This window comes from Danio rerio, chromosome 4 (genome assembly GCF_052040795.2).
Source record: "Danio rerio strain M-AB ecotype USA chromosome 4, GRCz13ab, whole genome shotgun sequence".
In the NCBI taxonomy this organism is placed as follows: domain Eukaryota; kingdom Metazoa; phylum Chordata; class Actinopteri; order Cypriniformes; family Danionidae; genus Danio; species Danio rerio.
In genome coordinates, this window is record NC_141024.2 from 36,839,058 (window position 1) to 36,851,662 (window position 12,605).

At 37.1% G+C, this 12,605-nt stretch overlaps 2 long non-coding RNA genes across 5 annotated transcripts in view; both read right to left on the reverse strand.

Moving 5' to 3' along the window:
- The window catches only part of LOC148680292 (uncharacterized), a 790,608-nt gene that overhangs the window by 342,694 nt on the left and 435,309 nt on the right, over positions 1 to 12,605 (reverse strand). The window lies entirely within an intron of this gene.
- On the reverse strand, positions 1,082 to 6,780 carry LOC110438085 (uncharacterized). 4 transcript variants are annotated; one of them, XR_015483678.2, is made up of 6 exons: positions 6,709 to 6,780; positions 5,762 to 5,858; positions 4,980 to 5,156; positions 3,904 to 4,586; positions 3,297 to 3,389; positions 1,082 to 2,225 (listed from the first exon to the last, which is right to left on the reverse strand). It is a non-coding gene; the product is annotated as an uncharacterized LOC110438085 (long non-coding RNA). The 4 variants fall into 4 exon arrangements; XR_015483679.2 differs by lacking the exon at positions 4,980 to 5,156; XR_015942814.1 differs by having other exon boundaries at positions 3,297 to 3,386; positions 3,904 to 5,156.

Sequence of the window (12,605 nt, forward strand, 5' to 3'; positions counted from 1 at the left end):
AGTGTGTTTTTACATCTGAAACTTTTACCACACTCTGTGTATGTGTAAGCCCTGCTGAAAAAACCAGCATAGACCAGCATTGCTGGTCACCAGCAAGACCAGCATATGTTGTGTTTTGGTGCTGGTATGCTGGTGACCAGCATGGGATGCTGGTGCTGGTATGCTGATAACCAGCATGGGATGCTGGTGCTGTGATGCTGGTGTTATGCTGTGATGACCAGCATGGGATGCTGGTGCTATGCTGGTGACCAGCATGGGATGCTGGTGTTATGCTGTGGTGGCCAGCATACAAGCACCAGCATCCCATGCTGGTCACCAGCACCAAAACACAACATATGCTGGTCTTGCTGGGATTTGGGTGCTATGCTGGTGACCAGCATGAAATGCTGGTGCTGGGATGCTGGTCACCAGTATGAGATGCTGCTGGGATGCTGGCGCTGGTATGCTAGTGACCAGCAATCCCATGCTGGTCACCAGCATCCCATGCTGGTCACCAGCACCAAAACACAACATATGCTGGTCTTGCTGGGATTTGGGTGCTATGCTGGTGACCAGCATGAAATGCTGGTGCTGGGATGCTGGCCATGCTGGTCACCAGCATCCCATGCTGGTCACCAGCACCAAAACACAACATATGCTGGTCTTGCTGGGATTTGGGTGCTATGCTGGTGACCAGCATGAAATGCTGGTGCTGGGATGCTGGCCATGCTGGTCACCAGCACCAAAACACAACATATGCTGGTCTTGCTGGGATTTGGGTGCTATGCTGGTGACCAGCATGAAATGCTGGTGCTGGGATGCTGGCCATGCTGGTCACCAGCATCCCATGCTGGTCACCAGCACCAAAACACAACATATGCTGGTCTTGCTGGGATTTAGGTGCTATGCTGGTGACCAGCATGGAATGCTGGTGCTGGGATGCTGGTCACCAGCATGAGATGCAGCTGGGATGCTGGCGCTGATAGTGACCAGCAATCCCATGCTGGTCACTGATAGCAAATTACATCTGGCCCAGATATGGCCCACATCCCCCACTTTCTTCTGGCCCACATTCAGCGCGGAATGACGGCGATGTCTCAACCTGATTGTGGCTGTCATAAGGATCCAAAAGTCAGCCACAACTGAACCAGATCTGGGCCATATCTCAGAAAAAGCTTGGTCCATATCTGGGCCAGATGTGGCCCATACATTTTCTTAGATCTGGCCCAGCTGCGGCCCATGCAAATTCTGAAATCTGGCCCAGCTGCGGCCCATGCAGTTTCTCAGATCTGGCCCAGATGCGGCCCATGCAATTTCACAGATCTGGCCCAGATCTTGTTCAGTTGCGGCTGACTTTTGGGTTAGATGTGGCTGACATCTACATTTGGTAGCTATATAAATCACATTAAAAGGAATGCTTAGTTTAAATTGCTTTATTTAAAAAATTGCTTCAAAGGAAGCATATAAATTGATAAATACAAATATATAATTTATATAAATTATATAAATAGATGCATACAAAAAAAACAACAACAGATTGATCAATGCAATACATATAAATATATGAATTAGATAAATAAATGCATATAGAATAATCACAAATTAAATGCAAATAAATATATATATAAAAGGTAAAATTAGGTAAGTGGATATACAGAATAAGAAGAACATACAAACACAAATGTATATACAAATTAGATAAATAGATACAGAAAAAAACACAGAAAATATATTTATATGTATTTTTTAATATAATGCATATTAATTAAATTAACAAATATTTTATAACCATATAACTAGAACCAATAATTAAAAAGATATATGAAGGGCAATCCAAAAACAAGATCAGAGGCGAGGCAAGGGTCAAATAAACAAATGATAATTACAGAAACCAGATAAACAAGTTCGAGTAGACAGAACAAACACAGAAATCGCATATTTAACAAAAACATATTATTTAAAAAATTACAACGAAAAATTATTTGTCTGATGAAGAGCCGGCGGCTCGAAACATTTTACGCTCTGTGTCAGCCTTTTTAATTTAATAAATTTGTATTTTTGGAGCCTTGGTGTTGCCGCCTTTGATTTACATTAAATAATTACAATTAAATATTTATTAGCATCTACCCAGAACCAAAAAATTTTTTTTTAATTAAATAAACTGAAAATCCAACAGGGCAGTCCAAGAGTGAGGTCAGGGGCAAGCAAGGGTCAAAGCCAAAAAAAACAGTCCAATGCAAAACATCCTGAAAATCAGAGAAGACAACAATTAAAAGGTGCTGTTTGCAGAGTACATACAGGCACAACTCGATTAAAATTAAGGACTTTTAAGCACTTTTTTCAGCACCTATTTTTATTTGTAAGACTGACAAGCAACGTATTGAACACCTGAAATGTATTCTCAGCGATACATAAAAACATTCCATAGGAACTACCTATCAATTTATAAAAAATAAAAAATAATATTAATATAATATTTCATAGTATTAAACCTATTTTAAATGTGCTTGTGAAATTATTTTTTTAATGTTTTTGTAGATGGAAAGAGAACTGAAAATTAAATTACATTAAATTAAAGGACTAGAAATACTATTATATTGCTAAAATAAAACTAATTTTAGTAAATAATACTAATACAGAGTAAAAGTACATGGTACTATTTTAGCTAGTTACATTTGGAAAATTCAAAACTTGTTTGAATGGTTTAATTGTTTAATTACAAGACTACATAAAAAGGAATTTGCACTAACAAAGGAAGTTTATTTCCTTTAAGGAAGTTTGGTATATTTTCAAGCTTAGGAAGGTTTTATACTTCCTCATAATATTATTAATATTATAAAATATTTGAAATATTTGTTTTACATTTTCTACATTTTTCAAAGCAGTGTTTAAGAGCCTTATTGTTTATTTTGATAAATGTAACAACAGATTGCTTTGACCTGTAATGCCTGTACAATTTAGTGACGCTTTAAGACAGACTATGTATAAATCATACAAATACCTCATTCAAAAACGTTTCTAGCATACCAACCCCGTGACGTCAGACAGAGCAATATTCCAAGATGGGGGTGCCTTTGTGCTAAAAGCTCTAGTAAAACATGCCCTTTTCATCAAAATTTTTACATTAATCAAGTTTGGTTAATATATTTTTTATTAAATCAGAAAGCAATTTACGAAATAATGTAAACTCGATTGACTACATCACTTCTACTACAAGACACTGGGAAGAATTTTTGCTAGGCGATGTAGGAAGATCTGACACTCAAAGTTTTCTCCATCAACTCATAGTCTGAAATCTTGGTAATTAGTGAAAGTACCTTTGAACTGACCGCAGATCTTGATGTAGTCTTTCTTGATCTGGTCTTCTCCACTTTCGATCCTTCCCTGGGTTAATCTTTACAAGGAACCTGCTGAATGGAAAAAAATACTTAGTATTAAAAACCTGGACTATATCATGCTCTAAAATATTTGAAATAAAAGCAACATAAAAGGACAAGCTTGTGGTGGAGGTTTGCTAGAAAAATATGTGGGAGAGGATGTTGTGTGTGAGTCAGACTGAGACAGACTGTTGTATGAATGTGTGTTTTTGAGTGTATGAATGTGAGAATGCATTCACAAGAGTGTGTGTTAGTTTGAGGATTTTGCTATTTTAAATATTAGGGTCCAACAGAGTAATTTGTTTAGTTAAGTTGTTTAAAATTATTTTCATTGATTAAATACTTGCCCATATATAGATGTAAAGAATAACCAAAAGAAATAATGCATTAAAATGTCATTATATTTTATATTCAATCTGCAAATCATTTGTTGTGAAATTTGAATGACTTCAATTCAGTATATGAATAAAATAAAATTAGAATAAGAATAAAACAATAGAACTCTATAAAAAAATACTTCCTATCAAAATAAAGCAGGTGCTTTTACCTTAAGGAACTTTATTAGTATGGTTCCCTGCTTCCAGTTAGTTCAACTTCAGATACCTCCATAATCTGTACTCTGGTGCTTCATTTGGTTCTTGACTTAAGGCTGATTTATACTTCTGCGTCAAACGCCGGCGTATGCTATGGCGCTGACGCATAGCCCTTCGCCGTAGCCGTCACTGACGTGCACTTCTCAAAAAATGTAACTACAAGTCGCAACGACGCCTAGTGTAAGCTCTGTGATTGGTCGGCTTGGTAGCGCTGACGAGTCTGGGCGGGACCGAGAGCAGCGCGAATGTGAGCGAGCGATTGTTTACAAGTGTGGAGTACCGTGAAGGAGCTCCGGATAGAAAGTTTTGTTTTGTGTTTACCTCATAGTTAAAGTTGTTGTACGTCCACCGGTTCCTGCCTCAAAATGAGCGAGTTTGAGCCACTTGTACATCCCGGAAGTGTTCAGGAAAAGCAAAAAAGCAGCGAAGAAACTCGACACAGAGGAACATTTAAACCTCACTGCCAACTAGCGTTTCGGAAGTGTTAATGCAGACCGACAGAGACAGCGCGCAGAAGTATAAATGCACAGCCACGCGCGTTGCATGCGCCGTGGGTTATGCCGGTCCCCTGACGCAGAAGTATAAATCAGGCTTTAAGAGTAACTGGTGTCGCATTCCAGGTCCATCACAATCTGAGCTAAAAGGACAATATGACAAAAGACAAGACAAATATGAATACACATAACATACAGAATAAAACATTTAAAGATATAGTTTACTATTCTGCCACCATTTATTCATCCTCTACTTGTTTCAAAGCAGTTTGAATCTGTTAAACACTAAAGCAGATATTTTGAAGAATGTTAGAAACCTGTAACTATTGATATACATAGTAGAAAAAACTGGGTTTGTGTTCATTCATTTTTTTTCAGCTTCATCCCTTTATTAATCTGGGGTCACCAAAGTGGAATGAACAGTCAACTTATCCAGCATTTTTTACGCAGCAGATACTCTTCCAGCTGCAACACATCACTGGGAAAAACCCATACACTCTCATTTACACACATTCACTAAGGACAATTTAGCTTACCCAATTCACCTGTACCGCATGTCTTGTGGGGGAAACAGGAGCACCTGGAGGAAACCCACGCCAACACGGGGAGAACATACAAACTTCACACAGAAATGCCAACTGACCCAGCCGAGGCTCGAACCAGAAACATTTTTGCTGGGAGGCAACAGAGCTATCCACTGTGCACCGCACCACCTGAGTTTATGTTCAACAGAACAAAAAAAAATATTTTGAAACAAGTGGAGGATAAAAGATGTCATTATTTTTGGGTGAACTATCCCTTTAAAATTTAAGTGTCAAGCATTAGTCTTAAAAACTTATGTATCCCTACAGGAAAAATAAATCAAGTACCTCTTGTGAACAAGCAAAATCATTATGCCATTGTTTTCAATGGTTTTCTTTTATATTTTTCACTCTGAAATTATAACTGAAACATGCGATCCAAGGTAAATTAATCTACTAACATTAACATATTATTATTTTATTAACATAAAATAAAAAGATAAGATAAAAATAAAAGTTACGTCAACAGACTGTTTTTCCAGCTCACCAATACTTTCAAATTTTACATTTTCAGAAAACAGTTTAATAAATTACCTTGTGGAAACAATTAGACTTTCTTTCAAATTAGATTTTTTTAATAATAGATATTTTAAATAAGCTATGACCTCACACAGTGATAAAATAGCAGCAATAAATCTTGTAATATTTTAATAATAAATAAAACATAAAATATATTATTTTAGTTCCCAACAACCAGTCTGACATATACAAGTTACAAAATATGTACAATATTGTACCTGGTGTGCTTGATGATGAAGTCAAACAATTAGTAATGCACTGATGTGAGAGTTGTCCTTTACTTCAGCTTGCATCCTTGCATGATTCCTTTCTTTTCTGTAACAAATTAATACAATACAATCAATTTATAAAAATATTATTTTTACTTGCCACAAAACCATTTGTTTGGACTTGATACATATGTACAAGATTAATGGTGCAATTCAGTTTCCAGGCCGTTTTAAAGTAATATAAAACATAAGATATGGATTTTAAGCTTATTTAACACAATTGATTTTATTTTTTAACAAGGTTTAATATTTCATAACACACTTAGCCTTCTTTTTTAGCTAATTAATTTCCTTCATAAGTCATTTAACACATTATGTTTCAACTGTGGATTTTTTTTTTCAAACGTTTTTGCTTTAAATTTTTTTTAATGCAGACCAGTCTCAACAGTGGCCAGCATGAACCACATAACGTTACTCTGTAAACGTTTGCTGAAACTTGATAAAACACACATTAACAAGCAAATCAAGATCATTAGGATTAACGTTACCAAAAAGAGACTGTTCGTTCAGTGTTTGAGCTAAAACCAGTACAAAAGCAGAACTCGGCACCAATAACAACTGTATAAAACGGACAGCATTTGATTCATTCATTCAAGCTCCCGTTTCGACGCTGTTCTTCATATAACACGTCTTATTGATCATTTAATTGGGAATGACGAGCGTAAAAGGACAATTGTAACTTAAATGAATTTGTTAAAACCCCGAGCACAATCAACTTAACAGATTAACGTTACTGAACTGACGGCTGCCATCATTCTTAGCCATCAGTTTTTAGCCATATTATCCACATATAAGTTACAGTTTTATCACTATTCAAAACAGGGGCTTTTTTAACTAATAAAAACATTACCTGACGACAAATATATCAGAAATATGATTTTAAAATAATAACTTACCCGATAAAAAGAAGAAGATGAAATGGCGGACTTGACTTCACTTCACTTCCTCGTTTGAAAAAATTAACCGTCATTCACGAGGCTCCGCCCACTCCACCGTAATGCAAGGATGAAGCGAAACACATATTCGCCACCAGGGGGCAGTTTATGATAATGTTTTTAAATAAATAAATATATATATATATATATATATATATATATATATATATATATATTAGGGTAAGGGTAATTAGGCAAGTTATTTTATAACAATGATTTGTTTTGAAACTGTCGAAAAAATATATAGCTTAAAGGGGTTAATAATTTTGACCTTAAAACACTTTAAAAAAAATTAAAAACTGCTTTTATTCTAGTCGAAGACTTTCTCCAGAAGAAAAAATATTATCAGACATACTGTGAACATGTCCTTGCTCTGTTATGTAACATGCTGTAATTCTAAAATATTTACTGTTAATTTTAATATTCAGTAGCTTGTTATATAAAAACTATAACACTTTAAGATATATTTACAATCAACTAATTGCTAATTAACATGCTTATTGATAGCATATTTTCTATAAAATTTGTTGACGCTGTTACAGGTGCACACACACAGAACCAGGATAGACTTTTGGGCCTTTCTATGTTGAGTGTGCATGTTGTTTCTGTTGGTTTCCAGTTTCTTCCATAGTGCAAAAATTTGCAGTATAAGTGAATTTTGGATAAACTAAATTTGCTGTAGTTTGTGATTAAGATAATGTGTGGTGTTTCCCAGCACTGAGGATTGTACCCTCAGGGCTGTGTTGCAGAAGCATTAGTATCTGATTGCAGACTTGCATATGCAAGCTGAGACACACAGTTTGACATGCAATGTCAGAAACAATGCACTCAAATAGAGCTAGTGACATCAAAGTGAGGGGTCGGGTTAGGAGCGGGGTTAGGTGTGCGCATTAAAATTAGTCAGATTTATTTTTATTATTTTTTGTGTTCTGTAGAATAAGTAAATAAAACTTGTTTTGTTTACAAAGATCAGCTTATTTACGAACACATTCATGTTATTCACATTCTACTGCTCAGTTCTCTGACATTTTTTTCTATCTAGTTATTTTATTCATAAACAAAACATTTATGTCTATTTAATATTCAAATTAAATAAAAAAAGAACAATGTTGTATGTGGCATTTAATCAAACAAAATCATTATAAAAATGTAGAATTGCAAAAAGTAACACCAAGAAAACAGCACTTTAATTTAGTATTATTAGATTATGAATTTATTTGTAAAATTGTTCATTAAAAAGTAGTACTAATAGCAAATTAAATCCACCCAGTAGGTGGCGGTAGGACACTGTCTTAATTCATTCAAATGGAGAAACTGAACAAAACATTAATAGATCAAAGCATAATAAATGATGAAACTCGTTGCATTTATAGACATTTATAGACATACCAGGTAATATGAAAAAAAAAATTATAAATATTAATCATGCTGGAACATTTACATATAACAGATAATATAAATTTATATTCATAGCAGCCTTAAAGTAAAAATAAATCCATTATTGAGGAAATAAACTGAATTAATACGTGATAAGGTTACAAACATATACTTTCCCGGATAAGCAATAGCTTATTCCTATTCTTAATAACCTAAAGAATCATTTTCAATCTCAGAAAGTCTTATTTAGAACATGCGATGTCATTATTTTCAGAGAAGGTGTAGCGCTTTCGCCGCCTGATGAGGGACAATAATGTTAATAAACACAGGAAACACAGAACTGCTGCTGCTTCACATCAGAGTCTGTGTTTTGTTTGAGCAGCAAGCCCCTCCCACTCATTAGGGATGCAGTCCACTGGCAGAAGTAGCCAATCGGAAAAATGTAAATCCTTCCATCACATTACATTAATTTACAATATTTATTTTCTATTTTCTACTTCATAAAACGAAAGTGTACAGACTTAGAAAGACAAATTAACTTTGATTTTCAATTTCTAATAATTTGTAACCACTTCAAAGGCTCCCGTTCATTTATAGTTAAACCGGAACTAAAAATACACAACTCGCACTACACCCGATGTGTCACACACGGGCCACATCTGGCCCACATACAGCAGGCCACAACTTACACTACATCCGGTGTGTCACACACGGACCATATCTGGCCCACATACGGTAGGCCACAACTCACACTACACCTGGTGTGTCACACACGGGCCATATCTGGCCCACATACGGTAGGCCATAACTCACTCTACACCCGGGGTGTCACACACGGGCCACATCTGGCCCACATACGGCAGGCCACAACTCACACTACACCCAGGGTGACACATATGGGCCACATCTGGCCCACATACAGCAGGCCACAACTCACACTACACCCGGTGTGTCACACACGGGCCATATCTGGCCCACATACGGTAGGCCACAACTCACACTACACCCGGTGTGTCACACACGGGCCATATCTGGCCCACATACGGTAGGCCACAACTCACACTACACCCGGTGTGTCACACACGGGCCATATCTGGCCCTCATACGGTAGGCCACAACTCACACTACACCCGGTGTTCACACACGGGCCATATCTGGCCCATATACGGCAGGCCAGAACTCACACTACACCCGGGGTGTCACACACGGGCCACATCTGGCCCACATACGGCAGGCCAGAACTCACACTACACCCGGGGTGACACATATGGGCCACATCTGGCCCACATACAGCAGGCCATAACTCACACTACACCCGGTGTGACATATACGGGCCACATCTGGCCCACATACAGTAGGCCACAACTCACACTACACCCGGGGTGACACATACGGGCCACATCTGGCCCACATACAGTAGGCCACAACTCATACTACACCCGGTGTGACACATACGGGCCACATCTGGCCCATATGTCTCCTGCCATTGCCAGAAGTGAGCCATATGTGCCTTAGTTGGCCCAGATGTGGCCCAGAACTGTATGCTATCTGGGTAACATATTTATATTTAATTTGCACATAATTATTGTATATTGTATAAGTTAGCCGGCAAAAAGCAGACAGACGCACTAAAAACTGCTCAAAAATATATATTTAAAAAAAAAAAAGGTAGACGCAGACGTCATGTAACAAGTCAGACGTTGATGTCACGTCCATTGAGAGGAATGTATGAAGGGCAAGAAAATTGTGCACTGCCTCACACACTGCACTGAGCCGTGTGAGCAGCGTGTTATGATACGTGTTAGCAAAAAAATAAATAAATAACTTCACTGCTACACGTGAATCACGCGTAACGTCTGGCTTGACACTTCACTGCCACACGTGATTTACGTGACGTTTACGTGACGTCAACGTGACGTCAACGTCACGTCTGCGTCTTAAATTGCATGGATTTAATAGCAAAAAAAATATTTTTTAAGACGTCAGTGAGACGTTCAGTGAGACGTTCGGTGAGACGACTGCACGTTGCAGCGTCAGGTTAAAGAGCTTGGAGGAGCGCCATAACTCGTGAAGTTGTTAACAGCGTAACAGCGCATGCGCTACCTAAGGTGTGTGCGTTAATAGCGTATGATTACAGCTAAAATGTATCGGCAGGAATACTATAGATATAAGAAATGATAATTGTAAACATAAACATATGTGTGCACATCTAAATCGGCAAGCTTTACAGTGGTTCGATACAGTTTATAAACAAACAAATAGGTATGAACTTTCACTAAACTAAGCATTGAACATTCTGTTTTACTTACTTTTTAGATGTACGCACACACACCATCAATGAACTTCTCAGATTGAAATACTCCTTTTGCTCTAACTATTTACAATGCACAGCTTTAATTATCTAACCCCTATCATCATCAACTCTTTCTCCCCTCTGCCACTTTCCGAAACTCCGCAAGAAACTTTGGATCAGCCCATTTCAAGCTGATCGGCGGGGGTCACTGGAAGAGTCCAAGTCGCGGGGGGTAATATTTTCTACAGTGCCAGTTGAGTTTGCAAGAAGACCAAGATTTTTGAATAAGGTAGGCCGATGGAAAGCCTCTGAATTCCGCCAGTTCCTACTTTACACCGGTCCTAAAAGACTTCCTACACACAACTTTATATTAACATTTCCTACTGCTGTTTACGGGAGTGTTCATACTGTCGAACAAAGCACTGCTTAAGTTAACAGACTATGCAAATGATGCACCTGTGTTGTTTGTTCAGCACTTTGGAAAGCTGTATGGACACATGCACATCTCCTACAATGTGCACAATCTTGTACACCTTGCACAAGATGGAAATCTGGATTCCTTCAGTGCCTTCAAATTTGAAAATTACATGCAAAAACTGAAAAGGCTTGTTAGGAAACCAGAATTTCCATGCTGCCAAATTGTAAAGAAGCTTGCAGAGCGAAAGGCAATCCAAATGGAAAAAGAGGAAAGTTTGGGTGTAAGAAAAAAACACATGTCTGGACCATTACCATCATTGTTTCAGTGTGCGCAACAGTACAGCCAATACACCACAGAGCTCTTCACCCTCAAACTGGACGAAGCCAACAGCAATGTCTATATTCAGGGAAAGGTGGCGAAGATCAGAAATATAATTGCTGAAAAAGAGGAGGTGTACTTGGTCTACTCCACATTTGCACATCAAGGCCCCTTCTTTGACTACCCCACATCTTCCTCTAGATTTGGGATTTACTTGGTGGATGGCCTCTTGGACACAACACAGCACTGCAGCATTGGACTGATGGAATGGAAAGTTTTCCTCATGTCCCATAGGAGAAGATTTGTTGCTGTACCTCTAATACACAAATGAAAAGATAAAGAATTTAAACTTCATCCAACTACACACCAGAACTTTGTCAACCCATTGCAATCGCCCATCTCTCAACTTATCTCTTGACTCTCTCAACAGTCATAAACTATATACATTGCCCAGCATAAATGAGTACATCCCATACAGATCCCTTTTTTAATTAATACTTTCATTACATTTAAATACTAATGAGGTGAATTTAAAAATAAAACTTCCATATTTCTAAAAGTAATATGTTATTTCTATTTTTTTGTTCATTATTTAAATATAATTTTTTTTTCCCTTACACATACATTAGGTTGTATTGATTTTTGCACTGAAATCTTAATTAATTTGTAGACTATGTATATACACAAATAACTTATAGATCTTAAAAATGTCTTAAACAATTTTATACATCACACAAAAGCATGAAAGCATTGTGATCAGGGGCGCCGCTGGCCACCACCAGCCCTCTGACAAGATGGGCCTTTATGAATCGTCCTAACCCCCCACCCTCCATGATCATTGTATTTCTTTGCATCTGCACTCACAAAACACTGTTACTTGATAGCATTAAATAACTTTTTTTTTTTTTTTTTTTTTGAGGCTGAAGGATGACAGAGTGAGGAATTAAGTGGTATTAAAGTTGCCTAGTTTTTGTGTTTGTGCTGTACACCACTGCTAAATTTAACCTACATTTGATGGGTGGGCTTGTCAACCTTATTTCGTGGTGTTCTAACAAACTAGCAGTAAAGATACACATAAAAATACAGTAAGATATGTGTACATTTGTTACATTTTTCAGTACCAAAGCTAAACCGCATATAACTAATCTAACAAAATAATTAAAAAAAATGTATAATTTCAACAAATTTAAAAAAAATCAGTACACCCCATATATATACAGTTTAAGTCAGAATTATTTGCCCCCTTCGAATTTTTTTCTTCTTCTTTTAAATATTTTCCAAATTATGTTTTACAGAGCAAGGACATTTTCACAGTATGTCTGATAATATTTTTTTCTTCTGGAGAAAGTCTTAATTGTTTTATTTCTGCTAGAATAAAAGCAGTTTTAAATTTTTAAACAATTTTTAGGGACAAAATTATTAGCCCCTTTAAGCTATTTTTTTTCTCGACTG